The sequence below is a fragment of the Tupaia chinensis genome, unplaced genomic scaffold (genome assembly GCF_000334495.1).
Source record: "Tupaia chinensis unplaced genomic scaffold, TupChi_1.0 Scaffold000257_1, whole genome shotgun sequence".
NCBI classification, from domain to species: Eukaryota; Metazoa; Chordata; class Mammalia; order Scandentia; family Tupaiidae; genus Tupaia; species Tupaia belangeri.
This window is the reverse complement of record NW_006159737.1, coordinates 2234412-2259272: the sequence shown is the minus strand read 5'-3', so window position 1 is coordinate 2259272 and position 24861 is coordinate 2234412. Positions and strand designations below refer to the sequence as shown.

The 24861-nt window shown below is 39.3% G+C and overlaps 1 long non-coding RNA gene across 1 annotated transcript in view; it reads left to right on the top strand.

Annotated features, from left to right (window-relative positions):
- The first annotated feature begins 869 nt into the window (after window positions 1-869).
- LOC102486579 (uncharacterized) overlaps window positions 870-24861 on the top strand; it is a 41676-nt gene continuing 17684 nt past the window's right edge. The window contains exons 1-2 of the long non-coding RNA XR_334647.2: window positions 870-1285; window positions 17831-17923. This is a non-coding gene — a long non-coding RNA (uncharacterized LOC102486579). The remainder of the gene's footprint in view (window positions 1286-17830; window positions 17924-24861) is intronic.

Genomic DNA, 24861 nt, shown 5'->3' with positions numbered 1-24861 from the left:
TTTAATTTGATGTAGGGCACATACTCTCACCACAGAGAGACCGAGAGAGAGAGAGAGAGAGAGACAGAGAGAGACAGAGAGAGAAGGAAAGTGAGAAAGCAAGCCACCAACCAGGTCCAGGAGCCAAACTGCATTAGACCATGTGGGAGTTCAGTGCCTTAACCACCGTGCCACCTGCTGGCCCCAAATAACTTTTAATAATTCCTTTGGAAATGAGACTTTCATCCTTTATCCATATCTATTTCTTCAAGTATAAACAGTTAAAATAGAAAGACAGAAAGAAATAACGTGTGTGTGTGTGTGTGTGTGTGTGTGTGTGTGTACATGCGCATGTATCAGGATGAAGGTAACACTTTGTTGGGGTAGGATAATCCCCATCCCATTTAGAAACAACCCTAGCCTCCTCCTATTGTTCCATGATTACTGGTTCATGAAAGGCCAGTTTTGTATGGAAGCCAAGTTCCTGAGAGGCTGATGTTTACTCAACCACTTACTGTGATTCACAGGTATCTTGGCACCTGGTGGAACACGTAAGTGATTACTAAGCTTCCTGTTTCATTGTCCTTTTAATGATAAACTCTGGCCTTTCTTTGAGTTAGGAAGTGTGGTCTAATGACCAAGGGAGTTTGACCTATTTAGAAAACAGCTTTTTTAAAGTAGTGGTGAATTGCTTCTATACAGTTTTGCAAAGCAATCACATGGTACACACTTGCTCACTGACAGCAGCAAATGGTGCCAACTTCCTTGTGTTCTTTACAGAATGACCTTCTTAGAGAGTTCTGAATTCCAGTTCTCTAAAAGAAGAGAAAGACACCTAAGTAACCCTGATATGGCTGAAAGAAAAATAATTACTGGTCATGTGGCAGTGATTCAATCTTTGCTGTACTTTGGGCTCACTTGGAGAACTTCATAAACATTTTTTATGAATCTTCCAGAGGTTCTGCTTTAGTTAATCTGGTATATGGCCTGGGATTCAGCATATTTCAGTGTTTTCCAGGGGTTGTCATTTGAATGCCACTCCCCAAAATAAATTCATGCTTTGGGATTTGATCATAGTTAGAAGGTATTAACAGGAGACTTACTTTGATTTGGTGTTGAAAGACGAGGTTTTTTGGAAAATGATTGGACATCAGGGTGGGACCCCCATGGTGAAGTTCTGGTGAGTTTATGAGAGGGAATGAGACAGACACAAATACAGATATCTGTACACCTGTCCTCCACCATGCCGTAATACAGCCGGAAGACTTTCATCATGTGTAGCCCCTGGATCTTGAACCTCCAAATGGTGAGCTGAATAAGCCTCTATTTTTATAAATTACCCAGTTTCATGTATTTTCTGTTATTAGCAATAGAACAGCAGGTGACTCCAATGTGCAGTCATAGTTGAGCTATCTGGTCAAAATACTTAGAAATCACTCAGTCAACAGGTACTCAGTGTTTGAATCACCTCTGGCCATCAGGTGCTGTTTTCTGCATGTATGCTGACCAACTTCACTAACTTAATTACTTGTTGAAAATTCTCAGAGTATAGCAAAGCACTCTTTGTGAATGTTGATTTATTCAAGAGTGCTGCTGTAGGGCAAATAATTTGATTTTTGTTTATGTTAAAAAAATCAATCTAAGCTTATTTAAATGAGATTTAAAAAGAATGTCCAAGTTTTCTTTTTGTTTTAGGGGTGAAAAAAAAAAGCTATTCTTTTTTTCTTTTCCTGGGTATTAGGTATTTAATGTATAAAAATGATGAATTTTACCAATCAATTTGCTAAGTGTTTTTATTTTTAGTATAGTGAGAAAAAGAGTGACATTCATCTCAGAATCCTAAGCATTCTGGAATGAGGGACCAGCAGATAGTGTGGTGGTTATGGCACTGGACTCCCACAGGTCGACTGTGGTTTGAGTCCTAGACCCTGGAGCTTGAAAATCACACTGGCTGCGTGTGTGTGCATGTCCAAAATCCCAGGAAGAGAACGGAGAAGGCATTGCAACATGGACATCCCCCTGAGGGGAGCATGATTTCTCTCTTTCTATCATACTGTCTCTCTGGATTTCTCCAGTGAGTACATGTGCTCAATGGCAAAAACTTAAAACAACAACAACAAAATGTGACATTGAAGAGAATAGAAAGACCAATAAGGAATCATAACTTAATATAAAATCCAAGGAATTTCTGCTAGATGTAATAAGTTTATGGCTTTTAGGACCAACAGGTCGTGTAGTGGTTAAGGCACTAGAATCCACATGGTTGACCATCGTTTGAGTCCTGGACCTGGAGGCTTAAAACTCACACTGAGCATGTGTGCATATGTGCCCAAAATCCCAGGAAGAAAATGAAGGAAAAAAAGACTGGCATGGCCATCCCCTACTGGGGGTGGTTTCTCACTTTCTCTTTGTCTCTCTCTCTCTTTCTCCAGTGAGCACATGTGTCCTATAACAAAAATCTTTCTAAACAAACAAAAACTTAAAAGTTTATGGCTTTAAAAAAAATCAGGCTTAATCTGTATTTTCATCTGATAATACCATTTGAATGACTAATATCAACATTTGCTAGAAAAATTACTTTTATTTTGAAACCTTGACTTCTGATGCTCTTAGACAGACATCTAGGCCAAAGAATATTGTATCATTATCTCAATATCTACATCTTTTCCTGATGCAAACATATAGAAACTCTCCTATAAACTGAAATTTAACATATGAAGTATAGCTCTCTTAACTGAATAAGAAATTGCATATGTTTTATGGAATTTTTTAGATTTGATACTGGGGGGCCTTTGAGCCCAAGAAAAGTTTGATCAAAAACTGGAATTTGGGGCTGGCCCTTCATCTTGTGGTTAAGGGAGCTGGATCCCTCTTGGGCAATCACAGTTGCAATCCCCACCACAGTAACTTGAAAAACTTGCTGGGAGTCTATGTGTATGTACCCCAAATCCTAATAAAATACAGAAATAAGAGAGAAGGGATTGTGACATAACCATGCCCATTGAAGCATTCTTTCTCACTCTTTCTGGTAAGAACACATGCCCTAAAACAACTGGTTTTTCTGTAAGTCTACCTATAAACTCTTCTATTATTTTCAAAGTTTTCTAGAAAAGTTTATAGATTATCTTGGTAGGGGGGCATTTTTCAAAAAGTTTATAAAAAAATGTCTATTATGAAAAAGTATACATAGGGAACCAGCAGTTAGTGTAATGGCTATGTCACTGGACTCCCACGTAGTCAACCGTGGTTCGCGTCCCGGACCCGGTGGCTTAAAACTCACGCCGGGCGCATGTGCGTGCATGCCCAGGATCCTGAGAGGAGAATGGAGGAGAAGGGATTGTGGTGTAACCATCCTCACTGGGGAGTGATTTCACGCTTTCTGTCTTTCTGGCGAGTGCACACGCCCTATAGAGAAAACCTCTCCAAAAAAAAAAAAAAAAAGTATACATGAATTTCAAAATAAACTACTTTTATTCCATTTTTCCATAAACTTCTCATAGGTGTATAGAGCTCAGCCTAGAGCAGGCAGGGGTGTACCTCAACCTAAGCGATCACTCTGGAGTCAGAGGCCGGTATTAAGAACAGTAGAAGAAAGGGCATTCTGAGAAACTGGCTGGTCGGGAAATGGGGCTTTCCCCCATCTTTAGTGAGGACCCAACTTTAAACTTCTAACCCTGAGGTCAAGCAGTCTTGACTCAAATGTTGCCGAGATTTATAAAGTCCGTATCTTTATATAATGTCTACCTGTTTTGATATTTAGGGCCTTTGCCTTGTGTTCGTGTGGCTTATGTTAGGTGGTAGTTCCCCCATTAGGTTCAACAGCCTATTTCACCAAAGCAGTATCTTAACCCTTTCCTTTAATATCTGTGTATAGTGTTCTGCCTCCAAGGTAACCCTCACTCCATCTCCCTCTCTACAGTTCCATTACTGCTACCTGAGTGAAGCCACCTCTGGAAGGCCTGGACTGCTGTGTAGCTTCTTCACTGTGGTCTCTTCTCATCAACTCCTACTACCCCTGCCTCTGCCCCTACCCACTCTGTTCTCCATGGTAGTTAAGTCATCTTTGCTTTCTGGTCGTATTTCTTCTCCTTAATTCTCTTCACTCCCTCCTCTAAGAATAAAACTCAAACTCTTTGCCATAGCTCTGCCTTCTTCCCCAGGCTGACTTGCACTCTTCTCTTCCATCTCTCAGTTGTTCAAGACTTCTTTCATGGTCTCAAACTCGCCAAACTTGTAACCATCTCAGATTTTTTGAACGTATCTTTCTTTGTGCTTAGAATTTTTTTTTTGTCCATATATTTATCTACCCTTGCATTACTCACTTATAACTATGGAATAAGTTATCACAAAAGCTAGTAGCTTAACACAATAAATTTCATTATTTCCTATTTGGGCAGGACTGAGGGTTACAAACTTAAGAGAAAGTTATAACAGATTTCACTCTCATTGCAACTTCTGAGTTACTAGTCATGTTGGGTAATGCTTTCGGGTTAGTGTCTTCAATTTAAAAAAACAGACTCATCCTACATCTGGGTAGAGAACACAGATTAGTGATTAAAATGTTACATTTGCTGGTGGCAAAATTTAAATCACTGATGAAAGGAAGAATGACTCAAGAATCCTGTGGGAAGAAATTGCCTATGGCTATGAGGATACCGTGTGTTACACATGTTCTTTTTCTAACAGGCAAGATCCAATGTATTCTGCCCATATGCTCTAACCCAACTTCCCAACTGACCACCAACCTGTCACCAATGATTTGTATTTGTAAGATTCTAAGTCAAGACTTAGCACGTACTTTGCCTGGCCTTCAAAATAATTGAGTATGCCATTATCACACAAGAATGCCATGTGCAAATGAGTTACCTGGATTAATGGATTGTATACACTTAGTAAAGGAGGTTTTGAAAAAAAAGAGTTAGAGCCAGAATATGACTTTTATTCTGAGAGATTTTTGATAATTCCTATGTCATGAAACCCATCTGAAAAATATTTAACACTTAAAAATTTTTGGAGGCCAACTCATGATATGGTGATTAAGAGAGCTAGATCCCACATAGGTGGCTGTGCAGTGACAGGCCTGGACCCAGTGGTTTAAGAAACACGCTGTGTGTGTGTGTGTGTGTGTGTGTGTGTGTGTGCACATGCACGCATGTGTGTGCGTGTATGCCCCAAATCCTGAAAGGTAGAAGAAATAGAGAAGGTATTGTAGCATGATCATGGCCCATGCCGGGGGGTGCTTTCTCATTTTCCCTTTTTCTCTCACTTCATCTCTTCTTGGTGAGCACAGGAACCTTCTAGCAAATTAAAAAAAAAAAATGTTGATAGGGCCAGATGGTGCACAACAGTAATGCAATACTCTGCAATGCGGGACCCATACAGCAAGGTCCCAGTCTCATTCCCCAAGGTCTGTACTCATTGGGCACATGTGTGTATGTGTGTGTATGGGCCTCCCTGCAACCTGAGACTGACAGTGAACCATGCCATGAAGACAATGTGGGGGCCTCTCTCCCTCTCCAGGGAGAAATAAGTAAATAAATGCACTTAAAAATTGTTGAGAAGGTGTAATAGTACCAGTTATAAAATCCATGGACCTTACGACTGAAGGAGGAAGCTACTCTCCAGCCCTCACCTAAAGCCTATTGATTTAAAAACCAGTATTTTCTCCTTTCAGTTAGACAGAAGAGACCACAAAAATCATTCTTTTATTAGTCCACCATTTTTTATCTCAGAAGATTTAATGAATGTTAAATATGTACCAAAATACTGATAAGTTTTATATTCATATTATGTTCTAGCCTCTGAAAAGCCAAGCATTCTTTTAATATAGGAGACAGAACACACTTTCTGAGTTGAATTAAATATACTTTAAATATACATTTTGTTAAGTTTGGTTATTAACAGCTTATAAGCAGCATTGTTTTTGCTATGGGATGCCTGTACTCACCAGAAAGAGACACAGAGAAACAAGAGAGAGAGGGAAAGTGAGACAGCACTCCCCAGGAGGGATGGCCACACTGCAATCCCTTTTCCTCCATTGGACACATACACATATGCACCCTGGTATGTTTTTTAAGACTCCAGGTTTGGGACTTGAATCATACAGTCAGACATATGGGATCCAGCTGCCTTAACCACCAAGCCACTGGCTGACCTCAGGGAGTAAAGATTTATAGAGTCAAGAAATAACAAAGACAAGACTCATGAATTTGAAAAAGAAGAAAAATAGGAGACTGGGCTCATGTGATATAAGGGTCACCAGTCCTTCTTACATCAAGAGCTTATCTGTATTATTGAGCCCCAGAAGTTTGTGTTTATAATTATATTCCAGAATTACTAAGAAAGCCCAACTGTGATCAATAAATCTCTTTTCATGTGATAGAGAAATGCAAAATATATTTAAAAGCAGATTTCATCTAGAAGATTAATACTGTCAGTCAAAATACTCATGTAAAAAAATGTATACAGAATTCTTAGTTTTCTCTGGCTTACGCTTAAGACAAACTCGCTGTTTTACGAGTCTATAGGTCAGAAGCCCAACATGTATTGCTTATCAGCAGGGCTAAGTTCCCTTCTAGAGATGCTAGGGGGAATCTGTTTCCTGCGGTTTTCTAGTTTCTAGGGGCTGCCCACATCCTTTGGTCCCATTACTTCATCTTCAAAACCAGCAATAGCAGATCTAGTCCTTCTTGTAGGGCCCCACTTTGACCTTTTCTGCCCTACTCTTCCATTTGAAGATCCCTTGCATTTATTTACAGTGGGCCCACTTGAATGATCCATGATAAATTCCTAATTTAAGGAATTAACATCTGATTAGCAGTCCTAATTCATCTGCAAACTTAATTCCTTTTCATCATGTAACCTTTACATATTCACAACTTCCAGGGATTAGAATCATGATATTTTGGAGGAGGTTGGGTAGAGAATTATTCTTCCAATGGCAGGTTTTATATATTTATATATTCTTCCAACGTCAGGATAATCATGACACGCTTTTTTATGCAAAAGTGTGTCATGACTTTCCTGACAGCCTAATATTATTTGTTAATTGAAATAACTCGAGAAAAATACATTACAGATAACATTAAAATAATAATCAAATGATCATTAATATAATATCCATTTCAAAGGTTATTGTAAATATTAAATGAGCAAGGCCAGCAGGTAGCATGGTGGTTAAGGAACTCGACTCCCACATGATCGACCACGGTTTAAGACCTGTACCTGGCGATTTGATTTCTCACTTTCTCTCTTTCTGTCTCTGTCTGCCTCTGGTGAGCACATGTGTCTTATAGCAACTGAAATAATAACAATAATAAATAAAACTATTTAAAAAAAATTAAATGAGGAAGTATTTATGAAAAACTCTTTGGAAATTATAAATTCTCTTTATAATTAAATGCACATGGTAACCTAAACAATGGAAAAAAAGTCAGACATCCACACTGGATTCTTTTTTATTTTATTATTTTTTTTTTGTTATAGGGTGCATGCGCTCACCAGAAAGACAGAGACAGAAAGATAGAAAGCAAGAAATCACCCTCCAGGGGGGATGGCCACGCCGCAATCCCTTCTCCTCAATTCTCCTCTTGGGATCTTGGGCACACACGCAGAGGTGCCCGGCATGAGTTTAAGTCACTGGGTCTGGGACTCTAACCGTGGTCGACTACATGGGAGTCCAGAGACATAGCCATTACACTAACTGCTGGCCCCGCTGTTTTTCTTCTTTCTTTTTCCCCTTGATCCCTTTTCTCTCACTCTCTACCATTTCCAACCCTCCTACCACACTGTCTCTAGTATCCATAATTGTTCTCCATGCTTTGATATCTTCCAGTCTTTCAGTTTCTGCCATAGAGTGTGGACATTTTGTACATATTGAAAGGGCACATACAAGGAAGGCCTTTCTTTCATAGTCTGGATGGTTCACATAGCAATAGATCTTCCATTTCATCCACTTTCTATCAAATGCAGTGATTCTTGGCCAAGACTTTAGACTTGATGACATAAAGAGTAGAACATAAGAACACATTACATGTTACTTACTCAATAGTCAATGAAGCCAGTCTTTATTACTGTTTTTAAGAACTGCTTATCTTGAAAATCTTGCCTTTAAGTCATAATCCATAATCTCAATAAAAGAGTAACTCCACTGAGGATAGATGACGATTTCTCTGTATGTTTCTGCCTCCAACTTTTAGGTCTAGTTTGCTTGTAAAGGATGCAGAACTAGCACCTTCTTTTTGAAAGCTTCTTTCTACACGAAGGCAGCAAATTGCAAACCAATCACATGCTTACTCATGAGCAGATATGCATGTATGTTTCTATGTTCATACATACCATTATATCTCTAGTGAACATTAGAAAAATAAGAAAACACATTCAGCAGACAGTTCTTTCCAAGCCTCGCCTCCTCTGAGTGGCTAAATGAATGCATTGCAGTTTATTTCATAAATTCTAAGTGTGCTTTAACTGCCTCAGACCCATTTCTGGGACACATCCAAGAAGGTAAGGTTACCTTCAGACTTGTGCCCTATTTACCCTAGCAGCAGACAACCTATCAAATTAAAATTAAGTTTTTTTCCTAGACTCTAGCTTCAACATTTCTGTTCCCACTGCAACTGTTACATAGATTTAAGTGCGAGACTCACTTTTTCTATATCCTCCTGTGAAATATTGTACTACAGATTCTCAAGGAGTGGCCCAAATCCCTCATCACTGCTCAAATACCAGAAACGAAATCGTATGCCTAAGGGAAATTACTGTGGAAGACAACGAGTACATTTCCTGTTGTACAGTCTGAAAAAGGCTCAAAGTTTCAGGAGAGGGGACAGAGGAGGAGAAAACACAACTTCTACATCTCAAAGATGATAAGGGGAAGAAGCGAGGTCTGGGTATGAGTCAAGCACCAAAGTGATCCACAAGAAGGCCATTTTATTGTGAGTCCCAAAGGACGAATGCTAGTAAATATCCTTATTATGAGTAGGTAGCACTTAATTTGGTCTTCTATGGGTAGGACAAAAAGCCCTTGGATTTTTGGCATGATTAAGAGGACTTGGTGGGAACCAGCAGTTAGCGTAATGGCTATGTCGCTGGACTCCCACGTAGTCAACCGCGGTTCGTGTCCCGGACCCGGTGGCTTAAAACTCACGCCGGGCACGTGTGCGTGTGTGCCCAAGATCCCGAGAGGAGAATGGAGGAGAAGGGATTGCGGCGTGACCATCCCCCCTGGGGGGTGATTTCTCGCTTTCTGGCCATGTGGGAGTTTGGTGCCCTGAACCACCGTGCCATCTGTTGGCCCCAACCACTCCATGTTTTCTAAAAGGCCTAGAGAACATACATATTCTTCCTCTTTTCTCTGTGCTCGTCATTTCGGTTAATTACTGGAAGATGGCCAAAAGGCCACCTTATTCTCTTTTAAAGACTGTATAGATTATCTTGTTCATATGTACTATAATTTATTTATTTATTTTAAGACTATGTATTTATTTATTTATTTTTGCCAGCTGTTGGCATGGTGATTAGGGTTTCTGGATCCCACATGTGAGTCCTGAACCTGGCAACTTCAAAAAGATGCCAGGCATATGAGCTTGCGTACCCAAAATCCCAATAGGAGGGAGAGATGGAGGAGATGGGATTGCAGTGTGACCATGCCCCATGGGGGTGCAGGTGTGGTGGTTAAGGACGCTGGACTCCCACATGGCTGACCGTGGTTCGAGTCCCAGACCTGGAGGCTTGCTTTCTCACTTTCCCTCTCTCTCTTACTCTGTCCCTCTCTTATCAAAAAAAAAAAAAAAAAAAAAATAAAATGTTGGGGAGCGCGCACGCCCCACCGTGAAAAAAAACCCCCACAAAAAAAAAAAAAAAAAAAGAGGACTTGGTAAGCAAAAATAAACATTTAAATAAATGACAAGACAAATCCTGCCATACAGAATTTCACTCTCTAAGCCCCTATGATCAATTGTGAGACCAAAGGCTCAAAGGGAGAAAGATCAGTTTCTTTGAAAGTCTTTCCCCCTCACTCCCCTACAGACTATCAAACCATGAAAATTATTTATTTAAGTTTATTTGTTTATATATTTGGAGAGTAAGAGAGACAAGAACTCACCATGCCACAGTCCCTGCTCACCCCCTTACCCTCCACCAGCCTTTCAGACAGCCAGGACTAGGGCTCACCTGTGGTCACATCCCAAGTGTTCAGGTCAAGTCAGGATTCAAACTCTGGACTTTCATAATGGCTCTAGCATCATGCAGCGATATCCTAATGTCTGACCACTTCTAAGCCAAATCATGCACTTTGAATAGTTGGACAAAGACTTTTAAAAACCTAATTTCTGTATGTCTATTTTCTCTGACCTGTAAAATACTTTGGTGCTCAAGATATCAGTAAACAGAAATACAGTCTCTTTCTACTTCTTTGCCCTCTAGTGAAAAGGATCAGGCAAAAAAAAAAAAAAAAAAGAGGTTGTCACACACCAGACTGAATAGCGTTTTTTAAGAAAGTTCTTTGACAGACTCAAACCATCTGCATTTTACAAAAGGTTTAGCCCAACTGATTTCAACAGATCTTTTCTGGGAGCCCAGGGCATAACGGTGCAATCTGGAGCCTCTGGTCTTAGCTTTTCATCTGGATTGAACTTGCTGAGGTTTTCTGGGCTTCTGATTGCTCTTTAGCAAAAGGAAGGGATTAGACCAAGTAATCTCTAAATTCTCTTTTGGTTCAAAAACTTGAAGAATCTATGATGCTTAAGAATTGTTTGCGCTGGGAACCAGCAGTTAGCGTAAAGGCTATGTTGCTGGACTCCCACGTAGTCGACTGCGGTTCGCGTCCTGGACCCGGTGGCTTAGAACTCATGCCAGGAGCGGTACGTGCGTGCCCAAGATACTGAGAGGAGAATGGAGGAGAAGGGGTGATTTCTCGCTTTCTGTCTCTCTGTCTCTCTCAGTCTGTCTGGCGAACGCACGCGCCCTGTAGCGAAAACCTCTCAAAAAAAAAAAAAGAAAAGAAAGACTTTGTTTGCCTTCAGCAAACTCTCATATGTAAGTACACATATACATAAGGAATCTGGCTCCTGTGCGTTGTTGATTGAGATGACTTGTGATTCTAAACAAACACTTCAGCAGGTTGGTGGCAACCACTGTGTGGGGCTATCCCACATGGGAAGATTTTGGTTTCTATTCCAGAGACCTCCCTAAACATACCAAGCATGCGTGTGCCCATGATCTGAGGCTGGCTGAAGATGGGGTGGACTGTAGTATCAAGACCATACTGAGAGTGTTCACTGTCTCTCTTGCTCATGCAAAACAGCAACAAAAAACTTTAAAAAATGTAATAACCAGGGACCAGCAGTTGGTGTAACAGTTACATAGCTAACCTTCCACATAGCTGACCATAATTGAGCCCTGGACGTGGTGGCTTGAAAATCACTCCAGGTGCATGTTTCTGCATGCCCAGGATCCCAGGAGGAGAACAGAGTACAAGGGATCACGGTGTGGCCATACTCCCCAGGAGATAATTTCTCACTTTCCCTCTCACCGTCTGTCTTTCTCCTCTCTCTCTTCCCCCAGTGAGTACACAAACCCTAAGGAAAAACCTCTTTAAAAAAATGTAATAATCATCCCCACCAACATTGAACTGTATGAAGTGATTGGATTAGGCAATTTGTCAGCAATTAAAAGAGCAACTTGGAAAAAGTCCTTTGAAAGCAGAAGAGCTTACCTATCAACCTACTATTCACAAACACGGCAAAACAAAAAATCCTTCATATTTATGAGCAAATGAATGCCATTTAAATACATGATTTAGAATGCAACCTAGACAGTAAAAGGGCAAAGTCAAACTGAAGAGTCTGGGGAACAGGGGATGAGACTGAGATGGGCAAGAACAGGTAAATTAGAAGAGCCTATGACTGTGAGAAAAGGGTTAAGAAACCTTCTACAGAAAGAGTTGTGTTTGTGCTCCTCCAACTGAAAAGAGTAAGTGTATTTGTCTTATTTTCACTGATTTCTGGGATGAAAGCATTTCTAAAGACTCTTCCATTAGTACAAAGGACTGGGCCAACTCTGAAGAGCAATAGTAATGCATTGCAAAAGAGAAGCTGAATCTGACATGATGACTGTGGTTTGAAACACTGGCCTGGTCCACCTGAGACATTCCAGGCAGAGTATGTGAGTGCCCAGATCTGATGGACTAGAGGACTGAAGGAAGGGGACTGCAGCATGCCCAGATACTCATGAGTTCCTGTCTGTGTCTCTCTCCCACTCATGTGTGTGCTTGCACTTTAAAAACTATCTAAAAAGATTATTAGAGAAAGCACATCAGAAAGGATCTAAGTCATCTTGAAAGAATTGAAATTTGGCAGGAAGTTTGAAGAAGGAAGTTTATTATCATAAATGATAAATTTACTGTAAAAAATCATCGTTTAATATATCCTAAGTTTTCTGTATTTCAATGAAAGTATTTACACTTACAATACATAGGGGAAACAATCCTGAAATAGTGAAACACAGTTTTATTAGATAAATTTCTTAAGAGTGACAAGTAGAGGGGCCCGCAGATGGTGTAGCGGTTGCATTGCTGGACTCCCATATGGCTGAACTTGGTTCGAGTCCCAGTGACATGACACTCATGCCAGGTGCATGTTTGTGCATGCACAAGATCCTAGGAGGAGAATGGAGGAGAAAGGATTGCTATGTGGCTATTCCCCCTGGGGGAAGCGGGGTGATTCCTCACTTTCCTTCTATCTTTGTGAAGGGATTGCAGTGTAGCCAGTCCCTTGGGGGAGGGGGAGGATTTATCCCTTTTACAAGGGATCACGGTGTGGCCATACTCCCCAGGAGATAATTTCTCACTTTCCCTCTCACCGTCTGTCTTTCTCCTCTCTCTCTTCCCCCAGTGAGTACACAAACCCTAAGGAAAAACCTCTTTAAAAAAATGTAATAATCATCCCCACCAACATTGAACTGTATGAAGTGATTGGATTAGGCAATTTGTCAGCAATTAAAAGAGCAACTTGGAAAAAGTCCTTTGAAAGCAGAAGAGCTTACCTATCAACCTACTATTCACAAACACGGCAAAACAAAAAATCCTTCATATTTATGAGCAAATGAATGCCATTTAAATACATGATTTAGAATGCAACCTAGACAGTAAAAGGGCAAAGTCAAACTGAAGAGTCTGGGGAACAGGGGATGAGACTGAGATGGGCAAGAACAGGTAAATTAGAAGAGCCTATGACTGTGAGAAAAGGGTTAAGAAACCTTCTACAGAAAGAGTTGTGTTTGTGCTCCTCCAACTGAAAAGAGTAAGTGTATTTGTCTTATTTTCACTGATTTCTGGGATGAAAGCATTTCTAAAGACTCTTCCATTAGTACAAAGGACTGGGCCAACTCTGAAGAGCAATAGTAATGCATTGCAAAAGAGAAGCTGAATCTGACATGATGACTGTGGTTTGAAACACTGGCCTGGTCCACCTGAGACATTCCAGGCAGAGTATGTGAGTGCCCAGATCTGATGGACTAGAGGACTGAAGGAAGGGGACTGCAGCATGCCCAGATACTCATGAGTTCCTGTCTGTGTCTCTCTCCCACTCATGTGTGTGCTTGCACTTTAAAAACTATCTAAAAAGATTATTAGAGAAAGCACATCAGAAAGGATCTAAGTCATCTTGAAAGAATTGAAATTTGGCAGGAAGTTTGAAGAAGGAAGTTTATTATCATAAATGATAAATTTACTGTAAAAAATCATCGTTTAATATATCCTAAGTTTTCTGTATTTCAATGAAAGTATTTACACTTACAATACATAGGGGAAACAATCCTGAAATAGTGAAACACAGTTTTATTAGATAAATTTCTTAAGAGTGACAAGTAGAGGGGCCCGCAGATGGTGTAGCGGTTGCATTGCTGGACTCCCATATGGCTGAACTTGGTTCGAGTCCCAGTGACATGACACTCATGCCAGGTGCATGTTTGTGCATGCACAAGATCCTAGGAGGAGAATGGAGGAGAAAGGATTGCTATGTGGCTATTCCCCCTGGGGGAAGCGGGGTGATTCCTCACTTTCCTTCTATCTTTGTGAAGGGATTGCAGTGTAGCCAGTCCCTTGGGGGAGGGGGAGGATTTCTCACTTTTCCTCTCACTGTCTTTGTTTCGGTCTCCAGTGAGCACACAGGCCCTAAGGCAAAAACTTACTAAAAAAAGAAAGAAAAAAAAGTGACAAGTAGAAAACAATGAGAAATCATTCTCAGTTTTCTTAAAGGATCCATGTTCCCACAAAAGGCTTGCAAGTCTATTTATTAATGAAAATTAGAAACATGTTTTAAAATTATGATGTTTATACAAAATTAAGTTACTTATTTCATGGAAGTGATAAATTTAGACAAAGCAACTAACTTTTTTCTATTCTCTCTTTGTATAGTATAGTACTACCTCAAAATCTTGCTCTCTTCCCTGTGTTTGAAATCAGCTTTTCCAAGCAACTTCCTGGAAAATTTTGACTCATCCTTTAAGACTTCGTTCAGATACTGTTTCCTCTGTGGCATTTCTTCTCTGACCATTTCTAAAGCCTCCAAAATGGATTTATCCTTTATTTTCATTTCTGTCTTCCACCTCCACCATTAAGGGAAAAGAGGAAGCACTGTCCATGGGGAATGGTTACATTGCAATCCCTTCTCCATCGCTCTCCTTTCAGGATTTTGTACACATAAGCACATGCACCTGGTGTGTGTCTTAAGCCACAGGGTCTGGGACTTGATCCATGTGGTTGGCCATATAAGATCCAGTGAATTTAGCCAGTAGTGCATGGAGCCAGCCCATACTTCGGTCACTTTTTGTTTATCATCTCATCCACTCAACCATGAGCAACCTGAAGCCTACTTGGTATAAAGTGCCATCAGAATTGGTACTCCATAAAAATGTCCTTCAATAAGAATAAAAGGTACAATGTGAGCATATTTGCCATTTAAGTGAATTCTGAGAATTTGATCCCACAAACACGAAAATGAATTTATGTCTCCAGAGCCTCTACTGGAGGCAAAACAAGCCTCTGGTATATACCTGATACATTTCCAACTCCACCCACTTATTCTATTTTATGGACTTTGATAAAACATTTTGCAGAAGCACCCAGGCATCTTTGTAAAGTTTACATATTCTTTTAAATCACTTTCTAAGCTTTAGATTCAATCTAGGAAGTAAGTCCTGAACCACTCACTATGATGAGTTATTTAAAATTAAAATTTCTGAGTCCCAGTTGAAAGAATAAAAAGTTATTGGTAAATTACATAATTCCATCACTCATTCACTCAAAATCCTTTTGTCTCCATTTTATCACCTGTAGAATGAAAGTAACACCTACATAAAGGGATACTGTGAGAATTAAGTGAGAAATGTATAAAAATATGCATTATTTTGCCCAGAGGTGATCTTCTAGATACAAAGCAAAATAAACTACTATCAGCTAGAGAAAATGAACGGCACAGTTGGCATTAGCACTGCGTGATTTCAAGCAAGTTATGTAATCTCTGCCTTAGCTTTCTCACCTGTAAATTGGAGATAATAATAGCACCTATTTCCTGAAGGCTGTAATGAAAAAAAAAAAAAAAAGGAATGAAAAGATACATACACATACCCACACACCCCTCCTGGAATATTATCAGTGTGCTGTCAACTTTACATAAACATTTACTACTATTTTTCATTTGGTTTAAATCAATGACTACTGAAAACACTAAAGACAAGAACATATGACAGAATCTGGTTAGAGGTCCATCTAGTCCTTGTTACTCTAACCTTGGGATCCAGAATGTCAAGGATAGTGAGATCCTTCCTATCTGTCATTGGTCTCAGTGCCACAGCTGGGTCCTAAAAATGCTATCTTGCATGAGAGATCACATGCTCCCTTAAGTGAGTCAGCTTACAAATGTCTCGTTTTCTAAAAATGCCTCAGTCTGCAATAACCAATTTTTTAATAGAGGAAAAATAAAGGATAGCATTTGAAATTTAAGAGACACAGTAACAAATAATTTTCAAAGAGGAATTTCACATTAAGAACAGAAGTGGAAGAGAGAATATTTCATGGAAATATTTTTCTTACATTCCTAGTAATTTTCTGAATTCCCATTACCATATCTCTGAGCTATTTTTGATTTATACATCAAGTTCTTCTGTTTGTTACATCAGAGTTTGTTGCTATGGAGATGACAGAGATGGCACAGATTCACCAGCATGGACCATTTTCCAAACAACTAAACTAAAATGTTTCCCTCCCACAAAAAAAAAAAAAAAAAAAACCTATCTCAGAAGTCCTTTGTATATGCATCATGAGAAATAAATTCAGATCTTAGATTTTCCATTTAACAAAATATAAGACAATTAGATATGATGGATTTCTAATAATATATTAATTGTATTTGAAAAAGATGGATCTTTTGATAAATACTTTGATTTATGCCCAGAATAAATATTATTAACCCTATATTTAATAGTATTTTTGCAATACAAAATTATTACAATGTCCATTATATGATTTCATCCATATAACCTCCAGTGACATAGCACAACATGTCTTTATTTCCTTGTCTTATAAATGAGCACATGGAGATCCAGAGAGACTAATTTGAAGCCCCCAATGACAAAGATTGGCACTTGCATCCAGGTCTCTTGCACCTAGGTCTCTTGATTGCTTCTCTCCAACTTATTCTACCTCCCCGTACCTCAGAATACATTGTCATTTTCAGGTCTAGTAATTAACTATAGTTTCCCAACACTATCACCTTCCTCTTCCTCCTCATAACTAACAATTACTGAGTGGTCAGTGTTCAGACACTGTTCCAAGTGCTAACTGTGCATCGTAATTATCATGTGAAGGGAACTGAGGAAATAACTGCTGCTGAGAGCATGAAATCCAAATATATGTAATACATTTTCTTTATCTATTTGTAGCTAAATACTTGAAGAAAATCAGAAAAGTTTATTCCAAAACCAAAATGGTTTGTAAGACAAGAATCAACAATGAACCTACATTCTATGCTATGTTTTACTCATTGCTTTATCTCAGACATCTAACAGCATTTGGCTTATAATGAACAGCCAATAAATATTTGTTCACTGCCAGATTTGCCACAGTTAATGAATGCTCTGACACACACACACACACACACACACACACACACACACACACACACACACACACACACACACACACACACACACACACACACACACACACACACACAGAAAACCTATTTGTGCACCTTTCCCACTACATGTTATACGTGTATTTCTGCAGCTTTCAATTTTAAGGGAAGAAAATATTCTACATGTTTGAAGGTAATGTTTTAAGCCTGAATACAGAACCCAAGATAGCCTTCTTGGCAGGCTTTGGCTGACCTGCCAGTCTGGAAAATCAGTAAACAAGAACAACAACCAAAACATCAAGAGGAGAATATTTGGATGTTTCAGGCTTTCATTTCTCCTTTTCTGCCTCCTTCCTTTCTGTACCTCTCCTCTCTGTTTCAGTCTTTTCTCTTTGATGTAAACAGCCATCCTTCTCTCATCCTCCCCTTTCCTAAAGAACCATGCTCCCTCCCTCAGCTAAGCTTCCTGGGGAGGCACTTCCACCCAGTGTTCCATGTCCTTGTCCTAGGTTCCTTGTTTTTATTTTTATCCCATCCCCAATGACAGTTCCCTGTTCTGGGTCCTATTTCCCCAGGAAGCTGCCGGCTGCTGAAAAGTGATGCATGAATATAAACTAAGATTTTAAACACTGAGAATGATTGTATGAATTATGCTTCAAAAAATTACTCCTTGAGAATCACAGCTTACTTCATTTGTTCTCCTGTTTATTGTCTAGATCTCCATGGCAGAGCAAAACCCATCAGGATGAAAGCCATGCCTGTCTTGCTTGCTGTTTTATTCTTGGTCCCAGAAGGGTACCTGGCACACAGTATGTCCTTAATAAATATGTGTTGACTTAATCCCTAAAAAGGACTAAGAGTAGAAGGGAAGCCCAGAAAATAGGTGGTGAAGGAGAATATTTTTTCTTGAAAGGTATTTGACACATTACTCGTTGTGGTATTCATTATATGAGGGATTTTAATTTGTTTTAGCATGAACTACAGCTAAATTTATAGTTGAACTATAAGTTTCTAGGAGTTAATTTCCTAATAAAATGAATAATAGACTATTTCTAAAGAATTATTTTACTTAACTTTATTTACTTATTTTAATTTGACCAGAGAGGGGCAGAGTGAGAGAGAGAGAGAGAAAGAGGGAAAGTGAAAAAGCAAGCTGCCTGATCTAGGACTCGAACCACGGTTGGCCATGTGAGAGTCTAGAACTCTTAATCCCCATACCACCTGTCATCCCTGAACAATAGACTCCTTATACCAAAGGACATAATCAGGTTATTGAAAAAGCCAAAACATATTTTTCCTATGCTTTTCTACACAAAGATGAGCATGACTATTCTGTCAACCCAATTGTAAGCTAAATGGTTACATTATTGATTATATTATATTATATTATATTATATTAGACTTACTACATGAGTGCTATGGCTTTGTGTCCCCTCAAAACATGTTGGAGACCTAACCTCCAGTATCTCAGAACGTAACTTTCAAGATAGGTTTCTTTATTTTAATTTTTAATTTTTTTTCCAGTTTTTGCTATAGGGCATGTGTGCTTCCTGGAGAGAGATGGGGAGTGAGAAATCACCCCTGGGGGAATGGCCATGCTACAATATCTTCACCTCCATTTTCCTCTTGGACCTCTGGGTATGTGCACACACATGTGCCTGGTGTGTTCCCCAAGCTGCCGGGTCTGGGATTCAAACTGCAAAGTTAGTCCTGTGGGATCCAGCCACCTCAACCACCACACCACCAGTTGACCTTAGAATTTTTACAGAGGTAATCAAGTTAAAATAAAATCATTAAAGTAGGCCCTAATTCAGTATTACTGTTGCTCTTACAATAAAGGCGTAGTGTGGGAAGAAGGTGGGAAGTGGGGAAGGGGGAGAGGGAGGGAATCAACAGGAAAAAGAAAGAAGTAGAATGTTTAAGGGATAGAAAAATGGAAAGTTACCTGTTGATGACAATATGTATGGTAATATCTTTGAACCAATGTACAGTGTATTCATGTTGGGAAAGTTCATTTGATATGATGTAAGGATACAGTGATTGAATATAAATAAATAAAAATAAATTTTAAAAAATTTAAAGAGATATATTTGGACACAGATATAGACACAGAAGAAAGACAATTAGAAGGAACATAGGGACAGGAAGTCCACCTACAAGCCAAGGAATGCCTGAGTCTATGAGAAGCTAGAAGAGAGACTTGAAAGGAACAAATCCCCAGTCCTCAGAAGGAACCAACCCTGCTGACACCTTGATTTTTGACTTCTATCCTCCAGGCAATAAATTCCTACTGTCTAAGCCCCACAGTTTTTGGAACTGTGTTCTGAAAGTCCTAAAACACTAATGTAGGGAACTAAGAAATAGATGACAATCTATGTCTTGGGAATTCAGAAACAAGAGTAAATTGCTTTTAACTTTGTATGGAGGTCAGAAAAGGTTTTATTCAGTATGTGGATTTGATCTAAATCTTAAGGAACAGGTGTAACCTGGACAGAAATGGAAGCTCTTAGACACCCAGTATGAACAGTGGGAACATGGATCTTGTGGTTAAAGAATCTCAGTCTCTTGGTGTGGGATATGGCTAGTACCTGCCCTGTGGCTGCTTCAGAACCATGAAGACTCTACTGGGAGAGTGAAATATTGGAAATGTGCCCTGACCTTTATATTATATGATGGAGGCTCTTCTCACAGCTCTAAAACCAAAGAACTGTGACCTTGATCACCCAGCTTCAAAATAGTGAAGAAATTGGGTGGATAATCTTAGAGAGATAAAATTCTGTAAGTCTGAGAACCAAATCGCTTCACATCATTGAAGCTGCATAGTAACAAAATCAATAAAGCTAAAGAAAGAAGACTGGAGAAATAAAGCTTAGTTGTGAGGGTACAGGAAGTAGCTGTTCTCCAAATCCTTGGTTTATTGAAAACTCTTAGAAAAATCTGCTATGGATAAAATTAGACAAGGTAAAAACTGGGATTAGATATTAACTTAGTTTTAAGTAGGAAATCTAAAAGAAGTCTGCCCTGGACCCAATGGTGTGATAGGAGAGAGTAGATAGAGACTTAAGTCTGCAATCAAGAAAACTAAGAGAATGAACATTTAAGATAGAAGAGCAGAAGACATTTGAGAGATAAAAGGGAAAGAAGGAAGTTTTGATATTTAAAGAACTGACAAAACTAGAGAATACCTTGTGAAGCACTTTTTAATGGTCCTACTGAATATTGGCAATATATCTTTTTTTTTTTTGTTATTGTTGTTGTTTTTGCTATAGGGCATATGCACTTGCTTGAGAGAGACATAGAAAAAGTAAAAAATCATTCCCATAGGATGGCTATGCCTCAATCCCTTCACTATTCTCCTTTCAAGATTTTGGGTATATAAGTGCACATGCCTGGTGTGATTTTCAAGCCTCCAGGTCAGGTACTGAAACTGCAGAGTCAGCCATTGGGATCCAACCACCTGAACCTCCATGCCATCTACTGCCCATCAATATAAACTTTTAAAATCAAAACTAGGGATCAGCAGATGTCATAATGGTTACATTGCTGGACTCCCCCTTCATCAATCACAGTTTGAGTCCCAGACCTGGAGACTTGAAAATAATGCAGGGCACATGTGTGTTCATGCCCAAAACCCAGAGAGGAGAAGAGAGAAGAGAGAAGGGAATGCAGTGTGGCCATACCCCTGGGGAGTGATTTCTTGCTTTCTGTCTCTCTGTTTCGCTCTGTCTCTCCAGTGCACACATGCATCCTATTGCAAAACTTTCTCTCTCCAAAGACCAGCAGATGGCAAAATGGTTACATTTCTGGACTCCGACATTGTCAACCACAGTTCAAGTCATGGACCTGGTGGCTTAAAATTCATGCCGGGTGCAAGTGTGTGCATACCCAAGATCTCGAGAGGAGACTGAAGGAAAAGGGACTGTGATGTGGCCATCCCCCCCCGGGGTTGGGTGGGTGATTTCTCGCTTTCTGTCTCTTTGTCTCTCTTTGTCTCGCCAGCAAGTGCACACACCTTATGGAAAGATCTCTAAAAAAAAAAAAAAAAAGAAGAAAGAAAAAGAAAAAAAGAAAAAAATCTCTCTCCAAACGGGAAAAAAAAAAGTCAAAACCAAAATCAATTTGGTACCAAATTTTGTATTTGAGCTTTTATTTCCTTTTATTGACCACACATTCTATATGTTTTCCTTTCTTACCAGGGAAGTGACTATGTTGGTAGATACTGCTTGGTTACTGTGAAGCTATATAAGATGAGGAAGAGCCTAGAAGAAGGGGAGATGACATAAGACCTCCCTTTTCTGCCCCATCCCATCGGCACGCTCTTCTCTAGAAAACTTTCTGAGCCCATGGACAAACTGACTGCCCTGTGCTAACTTAATATGATTACATTCTATGAGTGAATTGGATTGTAGATTTTGAGCTTTTTCATAATCATTTCTTATTAGATCCTGTTGGAAACCTGCGAGGCAAATATAGCAGCAACCATTATCTTCCTTTTACAGATGAATAAACTAGGAACCTCAAAGGTGACATAATGTGCTTCAATTGCCATTAGGTATCAGTCAAGTAAAGCTGAAGCATCATTTCTTTCATTCTTCTAGGGAAAGTGAGGTAAACAAAGTAATCAGACCTTACAGAACAAGATGAGAGGAAAGACAGAAAATTAATAGACTCTTCAGAGTTTGCTAAGATAACATATAAAGAAATTAATATATTGCTGTAAGTTATGTCCATTCTCCTTTCATCTGCTCCCTCATCTTGTTTACTTGAAGCAGATGGACCACTGTATTACACAGATGGGGGAAGTAATAATGTGCAGCATATTGGTTCTAACTTCACGGAGGTGATGCAGATGTTTCAAGCAGAATGAAATGTAGGAGGGTCAGGCTGTGTGTTTTGGTGACGCTGGAAAATTGATTGAGAAGCTTGAGGGCACTTATCAGAAAGGAAGAATTAGGATGATTGAATAGAAAAACCTGTAACGGATGCAAGTTCCAAGTTCAAAGAGGTCGTTCATTTTCTTGAAGAAAGTTTGTTTGGCTCTTGATTTCTTTTTCCCTTGAAATTGAAAAAAAAAAAAAGTCAATACTTTCAATTGACTCTATATACTATCTATTAATATTTCATGCTATGCTTACTTGTGAAGGTTGGAGGCCCCCCTCCTAGACATAAGGAGTTATTTATATAATAAAAAACTTTCATATAAAATCTTTTCTGGAAAAAAAGTCAGGATGTATTTTTCTATGTTTTTCTATGCAAAAATATGTCATGACTTTTCCAGTGACCCAATAGATAGCATCCTGATAGAACACTTACTCTATTCTTGTCTCCAGATTTTGGTGCAATTATTTATTTCTCTAACTTATATTGTAATTTCCATGTAAACACGATAGTAACTGGGAGGAAGACGTTTAGAAAACCAAGAGGGTAACCATTTCCACATTCAGACTCATTAGTCTCATTTAAACAGTAAGAAAACCAAGAGATGGGCCAGCCCCATGGCTTAGTGGTAAGGACAGCCAGATCCTACATGGCTGACTGTGCAGTTTCAATCCTGGACGCTGGCTTGACAAACACACTGGGTACATGTTCATGCAGGCACAAAATTCCGAAAGGAGGGAGAAACAGAGGATAAGTGATTGAAGTATGATCATGTCTCATGGAGAAGTGATTTCTCCTCTCCCTCCTTCTCTCTCTTTCTCTGTCTTTCTCTCATGAGTACATGTATCCTCCTTGAAAAGAAAAAAGGAAAGAAAGAAAATAGCCAAGAGAAGTTCTATGTATGCTGGGGTCCAGCCTCGGCGTGGGTGGGTTATCTCGACGAAGGCGGCGAAGGTGAACAGAAGACAGAGGCTTCGATGCCTTTTATGTACGTCCTATGCATCGAGGCCTCTGTCTTCTGTTCACCTTCGCCGCCTTCGTCGAGATAACCCACCCACGCCGAGGCTGGACCCCGGCATATGTACATAATTCTCTTCTTTATAATGCCAGTCCTTTCTATAAGGGGCTTAAATATCTAAATACATGTTATCGCAGTAATTTTTGATATTGTTCCCAAAGATCCTATTCATGGTTACAGGTATATAAACAGATATAGACTTTAATGTCACCTAATATTAGAAACTATCAAATAAGTATGTTGGATATATTTTAAGATCCCCCAGTTGTGACTTCTATTGTTTTTATGTTGAAACTTTATTCTTGCTCTTAGAAGAAACCATCTTTGCTTCTTATTGTACACAAATTTAAGTGTTGAGAATTTTTGTTTTCTCTGGCTAATAGGAACCTAGCTTGGTTCTGAAGGAACACCTGCAAATACTCACAGGTGTGTGTTGCATCTAAACACGGTGGTGGTTCATTTTAAAACCATCCCAAAGGGGCCAGCAGATGGCATAGCAGTTACATCACTGGACTCCCACATGGCCAGCTGCGGTTTGAGTCCTGGACGTAGTGGCTTCAAACGGACTGGGCGCATATGCGCGTGTGTCCAAGATCCCAGGAGGACAGTGAAGGAGAAGGGATTGTGGTATGGCTATCCCCCTGGGGAGATGATTTCTCACTGTCTCTCTGTCTTTCTATGTCTCTCCATCTCTCTGTTTCTCTGGTGAGTGCACATGCCTTAAGCAAAAATATCTCTCTTAAAATAAAACAACATGCCATATATTTTTTATAGATCAAATTAGATTCATAAAATATTAAAAATGGAAGAGATATTGGATAGTAATTAGTCTAATTCTATTTCAAAGTAAAATATTATATTAGAGTCTTCATAAATTTCATTGAAATGTCTGTTATTAAAAAGTTACACATGTGTTTCAAATTTTTGCACCAAAATAAACTCATACTTACATTGCATTTTCCTGAACTTTTCAAAGTACCTTTATATAAATGTAAATCATTTCTAAAGGAGAAAATTGAAACCAAAAGGAACATAAGAGCAAAGATTGAGGCCAGCAGGTGGTGTAGTGGTTAAGGAGCTGGACTCCCACATGACTGATTGCAGTTCAAGGCCAGGACTCAGTGGCTTAAAATTCATGCAGGGTGTGTGTGTGTGCATGCACAAAATTCCAAGAGAATAGAGAAGAAGGAATTGCAGCATGGCCAAACCCCCTGGTGTTGATTTCTCACTTTCTGTCTCTGTCTATCCAGTGAGTGCACACAACCTTTAGCAAAAATCTCTCCAAAAGAAAGAGGCAAAGGTAATACAAGATTATGAAAGAAAGAAGCTAGAACTTCCCTTCTCTTTAAAAGTTTAAAACATCATTTTATAATTTCTTATTTGTATTTAATAGTTGAACATCCTGTGGGATACCATGGATTTTCAAAGCATGCACACAGCGTGTGATAATCAAATCAAAGATATTACCATACACATCATCTTCAACAAAGAATATTACAAGGGATCAGCAGATTGTGTAATGGTTATGTAACTGGACTCCAGTAGTTGACTGATGTTCGAGTCCCAGACCCAGCAGCTTCACATTCATGCTGGATGCATGTGTGTGCCCAAGATCCTGAGAGGAGAATGGAAGAGAAGGGACTGTGGAGTAGCCATCCCCTTTGGGATGTAATTTCTTGCTTTCTGTCTCTCTGTCTCTCTGGTGAGTGCATGACCTATAACAAAAATCTCTCTCTAAAAACAAAAAATCCCTCTCTATATAAACACTATGTTGTGGACCTTGAATTAATATTTTATATACATAATATATTATATTAAATGTATTATATATCATATACTTATATATATTTA